This window comes from Myiozetetes cayanensis, unplaced genomic scaffold (genome assembly GCF_022539395.1).
Source record: "Myiozetetes cayanensis isolate MyiCay16 unplaced genomic scaffold, myiCay2020 scf7, whole genome shotgun sequence".
In the NCBI taxonomy this organism is placed as follows: Eukaryota; Metazoa; Chordata; class Aves; order Passeriformes; family Tyrannidae; genus Myiozetetes; species Myiozetetes cayanensis.
The window spans coordinates 43,480,833-43,489,766 of record NW_026087964.1 but is presented as its reverse complement, the minus strand read 5'-3'; positions in this window follow the sequence as shown (position 1 = coordinate 43,489,766).

The window sequence follows — 8,934 nt, the reverse complement described above, 5'->3', positions numbered from 1 at the left end:
TTGTTCTTTCATCATTTATTGAAATATTTCTGCTTCTTTCATTATTTCTTCTTCCTATTCCTTCTCCTTTTTCTTTGTCCATTGGAGAAACAGATATCAATCTATATTTCTACATATGTACCTGAGCCAGCTGAGAAGGCTAATGGTATTCTGGGGTGCATTAGGAAGAGCATTGCCAGGAGGTCGAGGGAAGTGATCCTGCCCCTATACTCAGCCCTAGTGAGGTCACATCTGCAGTGCTGTGTCCAGTGCTGGGCTCCTCAGTACAAGAGAAACATGGAGATCCTGGAGTGGGTCCAGCGGAGGGCTATGAATATGGTGAGGGGACTGGAGCATCTCTCTTACGAGGAAAGGCTGAGGGAGCTGGGCCTGTTCAGCCTCGAGAAGAGATGACTGAGAGGGGACCGTGTCAGTGTCTATAAGTATCTGGAGGGAGGCTGTCAGGAGGATGGAGCCAGGATCAAGCAATAGGACAAGAGGCAACAGGAAGAAACTGATACACAGGAAGTTCCACCCGAATATGAGAAAGAATTTCATTACTGGGCAGGTGACCAAGCACTGGAACAGATTGTCCAGTGAGATTATAGAGTGTTCCTCACTGGAGATACTCAAGAACCTTCTGAACGCAATCTTGTGGAGGGTACTCTAGGATGACCTTGGTTGGGCAGGGAGGTTGGACCAGATGACCCACTGCGGTTTCCTTCCAAGCTTAAACATTCTGTGATCCTGTGATACGTGTTTAAATCTATGTATAAACATATCTATATATAAATAACCTTGCAAAAGAAAACCATCATCACTAACTAAAATTCAGTTCTCTGGATCAACTGTACTGAGTACCCACCAGGAATGAGAGAACCCCAAAGCGCAGAAGAACTCATAGACTCTTTGAAGGCAACTGAGGCAAAGCAGGCCCAATGCTATCTCAGGACCAGCTCCCAGGACACAGACAGAGAAGATGCTGGAGTGCTTGGACCTGCCTCAAGATGCCAGTCTGACTTACCACTATGTTGTTAGGAAATATTTATATTTTAGTAGTGCACAGGAGCACAACTCAAGATAAAACCCTACTGTGCAAGACTCTAAGGCAAACTTAGTAACAGCATACCAACTGCTTAGGAAAACTCACATCAATTTAGAGAGCCCTCAGGAAAGTCACTCCTGTAACAGAAGTTACTCATCCTCTGGACACCAAATGCTCCGTTAAGCTCTGAGATGCGCAGTAAGACACAGTAATCGCATTTTGCCTTGAAGCATTTAGGAGTTAATAATTCTTGTAGAGAAAATCCACCTCATTCAATTCTCAGAGGAACTCTCTGTCCACACAGTCATCAGACCAGTCCAGTTTTCGTCTAGAGATGTTGCTTCAAAGGGACAGCAAGTATTTCATGCTGTATGCCGGAATGCAATTCTGCATCACTAACTCATAAAAAGATAATAATAAAGAGTGACATAAGTGACAAGGACTACAACAGCGATGGATGGTATTTGGCCAGTACAAGCTGATAAGCATGTAGGGGCGTAACAGAAATGTCAGCTGGCAGCTCAGGTGCACACTGCTTTACATGTACACAATGCTGGGTCCCGTTTCTGACATTCTCAGCTACCCCCCAAGAGAACTGGGAACAAGGAACCAGCTGGGGGCCATTCACATCTCCCATTTCACTCATGCTGCAAACATGAAGTGCTTTCTCTCACATCCATGCCTCTGAAACAGTACAAGCCTACTTGAAGGGAAGTGGAAATGAGGCTTTCACTGTCCCTGTAGCTCAATTCCTTCTCTTTTAAAATATTGTGAAGGTATATTTATTTAGTATTGTTTTAAAGTTCAGGTGCCTTAGTGACACAGGCCTTTTACACAAATATTTGGAAGCTGTTCTTATGCTAGCTTGTAAAACTTAACTTCTCTGGAGTACTCCAGGGGTCTAGACAGATTTATTTCCTTCACATATGCTTTCTTTCTCTCTCTTTCTGTGTTCATCTCCCCTTCCCATGTTCTGTAAAACATATTAACTTCTTTATCCTGAAAAGTATTTACTTCCAACTTTTTCAAGAGACAGCCCCTAAACTCCATAGCTACATGAATTAAACATCATCCAGTCTTTGGAGCTGCAAATGTTGCTATGCTGCCTTGATTCTGTAAGCAGTTGCAAAAAAGATTTTTTCCCTCCTTTTCAGTGACTCATTAGGCATTATTCTGTATGAAATATGTCTATCCACTGACTTACATGTTTTATCAATGGTTATAAATATCCTGAATAGGTAGAAGCCAATCAAATAAATAAATACAGCTGATTGCTGGCTCTTGAATGAGGCAAAAGATAATTGTAACCAACCACTTTAGAATAAGAGTAGGTTTATGCAACTAACTTTTGAATTTTTGTTCCAGTATATTTGTTAAAAAAGAGGAAGTGCTTTTAAGGCCTACCTTATGCTGCCCAAGTTGTAATTATTGTGCTACTTCTTTGGATTTTAATGATGTTTTATGTCTCCATGTATCTAATTCATAAATTCCCAGACATTTTTTCCCACTTTGGATAACTTTACCTCCTTTTGGAATGGCAGACCTCAGTACCATGGAAGTAAAAAATAAGCTGTTTTAGAAGAGACTGAAAGATTGATGAAGAACAGGAACTAATAAATTACATGGAGCGAGCATATCCTGCACTTATTTCACATAATTCTTTAAAATTATTATGATGTAATGATTTTTTTTGTTCCATAAAGACGCCTTTTGGCAAGAACTTGCCTAGTGAACACATCCTAGCATTAAACCTACACCCTTTTTTTTTTTCCTGACAGGAACTGGCAAAGAAAAAAAGACCCCATAACTGGGAATGGGTCTGTTGGAAGACACCACCACTGCCTGATCTGCATCCTCCTTTACTGAGTTCATTATTATTCAGGTAACTCTCATGCTGTCTAAAAAGCCTGCCCCTGCAGAGCTGTGTTATTTGAGTTATTTCACTCAGGTAACTGTTTCAGAGCATTCACCTCAGTAACTTGGTGCCTTTCAAACCCAAAGCATCTGATCCTGACGACTCCGGGAACCAAAGTAAATGAAGCTGAAAAAAACCACTGTAGAAATGTCAAAAGTGGGTATCAATATTTATTGTTTTCAGACATGAAGTAATCTGTTATAACAACTTAAACTGACAATTCAGCGCCATTAACAGGAACTGATCCACACTACAGATGATAAGCAAACAGCAGTGGAAACTAAAGCTGAATGGGCTTGTTATTTTCAGTTGCAGTTTGTGTAACTCCATAACCAGTCTCTCTAATTTTGGGATAACTATCTCAGTTCTTCTGTCAGTCATGCATGCCAGGGGCTTTGCATTGTTTCTTATTAAAAAAGCTTCACACATTGTGTCACAAATGTCACCTTTGAAAAAATGATGCATTTAAAGGCAAGCACAGGAGACCTCAGCTACAGAGCTCCAAACAGAAGGTTTACATTGAATTAAGGGTGGAAATGGCTTGGACCCTTCCAGAAGCACCATCTGTTTCTACGGCTGGTCATTGTTTGGATTATTTATGACCATAATTTTAAATTTATCTGGTTAACCTTTGGATAGCCTCCTAAAATAACTATTGACTCTTTGAGTTTTCAAGGTAATATATTAAGATGCGAGGGTTTAATGTTATTATTTTATGGAAAGAACCGCAAGCCTTTTCATGTAATATATCAATACCTACAAACCCAGGAAATAGCTCTGTTATCACAAGGCAAGGGGATCTGCAGCATCACATATTTGTTGTTCACACCATGGCCTGTGCAAGCTGAAATTTCTTCGTAAGACAAAGCAAAGGACAGTTTTGGTTGTTTTTTGTGAGACTTCCCCTCCCCCACAGTATCCATCTTCATGTTTCAGTTCAACAGAGAGAGGAGTTACATGGGATGAAGCTCCTCCAAAAATAATAGAAAAAAAAAAGGAAAGGGTCTTGAGGATTCATGACTTGCATCAGACTTAAAATGGATGAAAGGAGATGAAAAAAAGCCTTTTACATATCAGCCTGTATGACCTCATCCTGAACTATTAGAAGTGCTGGGAGTCTTTCCATTTTCCTTGAGAGATCAGGTCCCACAATTCAAAATTATTGTGCAAAAATAAAAAATGGACAGAGCACTGGTTGGTTTGGCAAACATTCATCAAGGATGGTTCAAATTTAGGTTGAAAATAAGCTAGTAGAAATCAGTATCTGTGGGAAAGGTTTTGTAAAACTGAGATAGGTTTAGTTGGAGTATAAGTACAGTTTTCATGCTCACTAGTTTATGCATACCAATATATAGACTTCAGAATTAAACAGCATCAACTTTCATGAATTTGTTTGTATTTAAAGGGCAGAACTCCAACTAAATGAGAACATTTATAGAATTTATTCTTCAAAAAGGGTGAGCCCACAATCTCGTGTAGATTTTGGCTCCTCTCTGTGTAAAAGGCTAAAACAAACCCTGAGATTAAAATACCTTGCTGTTTCATTTTGGACTTTATGGCTTATGTCCAGTTTTGGTTTAAAATTCATTTTACAATATTATGAATCCAAACGGCACTGTAGAAAATGTACATTGATAAGGATGTTGGAAACCATTTAAAAAACAAAACAAAACTTCTGATAAATATGCTGCCAGAGAAGAAGAGAAACTTAGTCTTTTCTTAGCAAAGCAAGGATAAATTGAGAAAAAGTTTTTAGTTTTCCTAATAATGTACTGCATTCCTCTTCTCAGCAGAGAAAATAATCTTAAATTATGAAAATCTAAAGAGGGCATTTTTCCTGATTGTCTCCTTGTGTTCCTCCATCAACAAAAAATAAATCCAAGAGAGAGATTCCAGTACAGTACTACAATGAACAATAGCCCCAGGTATTTTAGAAGGTACTATAGGTGTCTGGTAGACCAAAAGAATATTAGATGAAAATCTAAAAAAACCCCATGAATTCAGGTCTCCTAGGTAGTACTGCAGAAAGATCTGGTTTTATTTGTGTGAAAAGGAGCCAAATAGCTAGCTAGCTGCATACCTAGTCTTTTTGTTACTTACCCAAATTCATTTTGGCATTTTTAACAATCAGTGAAGGCAATCAACCACATTATCACATGAGCTGCTGAAGTCAACCAAACACAGCAGAGGTGGTGAACAAGGCTGACTTATTTTATTACAGCTGGGAGCTTCCCCAAATGTACTCAGTATTGTACTCTCTTCATGGAATCTTCCTTTTTATGGTTCTAAACCTATAAAATCAATTTGTCATGTTAGACCCAAATTGAAATTTCCATATCCATTTTAAGCACTAGCAAAAATTAAATTAAATTGTATCAAGGTGTATAAGTACTTAATGAGAGGGAATAAAGAGGGACCCAGGCTCTCTTCAGCCATGCTTACTGACAGAACGAAGGGCCATGGGCACAGAATAAAACCCAGGAAATCTGAAAACAAGGAATTCCTTTTTTACTCTGTGTGTGGTCAAACACTGGCACAGGTTGCCCAGAGAGGTTGTGGAGTTTCCGTCCTTGAAGATCCTCAGAATCCAGATGGACATGATCCTGGGCAGCCAGCTCTAAGTGGCCCTGCTTGAGCAAGGGGCATGGACTGGATGACCTCCAGAGGTGTCTTTCAACCTCAGCCATTCTGTGATTCTGTGAAAACAGGAACTTATCCTATAGCTAGTTCTCCTAATTCAGCATCAGTGTAGGATTGATGGCAGAGTGTGAAGAATTTGATCAGACTGTGGGTTTTTTTATTCTAAATATGATTCAATAATGACTAAAATGTATTTAATGAACCTTACTAATCACAAACAACTAAGGTGAAGGAAAAAGGTGGGGAAGTTGTATGTACCTTTTGCCCTTGTGGCTCCTCAGCTTCAAAAAACGCATTTGAACCACTGATAAGTGAAATTTGTGAGATGTATTTTTGTCCAGAATCTTGCTGATTTGATAAGGAAAGAGGAAAATGTTTTACACTATTTCTTATGGTACTGGCACGTGCACAAAATTAATACAAAACTACCAGCTATTTTTACATGACTTGATCTCGTACTACCACCTAGTGGCTAAGATCTAAATGAGTTGCTGTGCAACTCCACCATGTTTTATATACGGATGTGTATATAGTAGTTGCGTATGTTACAATATTATTTTCATCCATTTTTAGAAACGACATTGTGCATATTATATGCCCACACAGTAACAGTGCTGCCAGAGATAGTGAAGAGCAGAGAAATTTCCATGTTCAAGGACAGTAATATTCATGTTGAACCCTACAAGTGGTTGAGAGCTGTCTTACTGTCAACAGGACCTCCATTTTAATGTAGTTACCGTTTGAGATAGAATTACTTTCAAGATGAGCTGTAGTGAAGGACTTCAGCCATGGCTGGGTGGTGAATAGTTTATCTTGCTCAGCTGAACACATCCACATACATTAAGTCTTCAGGCATCTCTTTCCCATTGATTGCTGTAATTCCTGTACCTGGCTAAGATCACAAAATAAAGCGCATTATTGTATTGAGCTTGAACAGGTCAATCATTCAGGAGTTCGACGTTTTCCCATTTTGTCCAAACCCCATACCATGAGTCCTAGTGGGAATATACAACTTAGAAAAAACTGGGCTCTTTTAGGAGCTTAGATGAAGGCACTACTAGTAAAAACTACTTATGCAGCTAACAGTGACAACAGCTAGTTGGAGGAAAGGATTCCTCCTCAGGAAAATGAGTTTCCAGCTGCTGGCTTTTAATTCTTGGCATTCTATATGCTTGCCACAGAAGCTGCTCCTGCTGCAATTGTCAGCCCTCTTTGTGAGGGCAGGAGTTACGGGAGCAAGGAGCAAGAGATGGGTATGTTGACTATGTCTACATATTTTTAAACCCAACATATCTATATATAGAGCTAGATATATAGAGATAAATTTAAAATTAATTGATCCAGGTCTGTTCCCTGGAGGCTTCTGTAACTCAGGTCTTGATGGAAAGAGAAATTTTAGTGCACGTGTGAGGGCAGGAAAAAAAAAGTAATTTTGTCCACAAGGTGGCACTTGGGCATCGGGCTTCTAGGTTTAAAAAAATCACCTGAAGGCAAAAATAAACTTCAGGTTATGATTTTATGAGGTGTAAGGTATTATTGAGCAAGGATCTGTCTGTTTCTGTAAATGTAATCTGGCTAGATCTTTTCTGGAGAGGTCATTTTGATCTTAATTAAGGAAATAGGATTTCTGTCATTGACTTAAAAGCAACTTGGTCTCAACTAGGTAGAAGCATTAAGGAAACAGAATCTCTTTGCAGTGTGCAAGACAGAATATTTTCATTCTCTCTGGTTGTTAGAAGAGCAGTATGAGTGACGGCGAGCGAATTACATCTAATTCAATAGAGAAGGGAAATGGAAAAGGTGACAGCCACTGAGTGGCCCAGACTCAGAGTTTTGGACAATGAATAAGCCAAACAGGCAGTACAATTCATTCTGCAATAGTTTCCTGCACTGATGGAAAACACCCAGCTACAGAATTCATAAACTTCTATTTTCATGCAGTTTTAAACCAACACACACACTTGCCTGAGGTACCTTCTCCACCATACCACCTGGAAGTTAGGCTGCAGACACTGGTGTACTATAAAGACATTTGTACAGCGTAAATGAGGAAAAGAATTCTCTGTGGTGGGGGCAGCACAGCTGGAGTTTGGAAACTGTCATTTTACCAGTCATCTGCACAACAACCTTAGCTGAATGCTTTTCAAAAATGTTTTATTCTATTCTGCAGTTTGCATGGTTACATATGAGTGTGTTTAGGTTAATGTAGAAATGTTAGGTGTATGTGACATGCAATATCCTGATGGAAGCTGAAACTCTTTCCCCAGTGGAAGAGATCCAGCTCACGTGGCAGCAGCCAGTGCACCCCAGTATGCCCAACCAGTACAATCCTGGACAACTTTAGGCTTTACCTCCAGACCCTTTCAGTCCTTTCCTTGCTTTCTGTAGCAGCTCTCTGACAGTAATGACTTTCCCAGAAGCAACACAGCGAGATCATAGAGAAGAACTGCCAAGGCCTTTGTGCTAGGACAGGTCTCTGACATTGCCTCAGTTGCTAATGAAGGAATATTGTGTTGATGACATAGAACTAGAGGAGAGCTTTCATTTCCTGACTAGCCAGTTCATATTTTGTCCTTATATTTCTTATATTTGTTCATTTTCCATCAAGGATCATCTAGAACCATTTGTGTTTTGCTACTCCATTTACTTTCCAGGCTTCTCAGGGACTGCTGAAAATGCCTCAGTATACATTACTTCTTGTTAAAGTAAGGGAAGTTCCTGTCTCCTTACTGCAGTACATGTACAACTATTGAACATTTCCTGAACCCTGTCTAGTGTTGTTCTGCTGAAAAGCAGGTTTTCGTTTCAACAGCTTGTAAGTGAGCTGGAAAAAGGACAAGTAATGATTTTAAGAGCACTTACAAGAAAACAGTTTATGAATTATCCAATTCTCTTTCTTAGAAACAATAAAAAACTGTCAATGCACAAAATGGGCTTAGAAGTCCCATTTGCTACGACCAGTTTGTTTCTGTTAAGGAAAACTGTTTCCAGGGCATTTGCTTAAATCAACTTTTCTAGGAAGTGCAATTGTGTGCTAAGCTACACCATGCAGCAGGAATCTGCCTGACCCCATACCGTCACTGGAAAAAAGACACTGAACTGGAAATGATAGGTCCAATTAGTTTACAGTTGTGGAAACAAGCTGCTCCAGTAATAAGCAATTCCCAGAAATATAACAGCATCCTGGAATCACGCTGTTGCTATTTCGGATCTGAAGCATGTTGCTAGTGTTCTCATTATGAGTTTTAGCTGAGTTGTTAAAGACAAATGCTGAAATGAAAACTGACCCTTTTGTCTCGCCTACAGAGCTAAGCTGCTTCTCTTAAAATTTGCTCTGTCTGCTATGCCTTAGAAC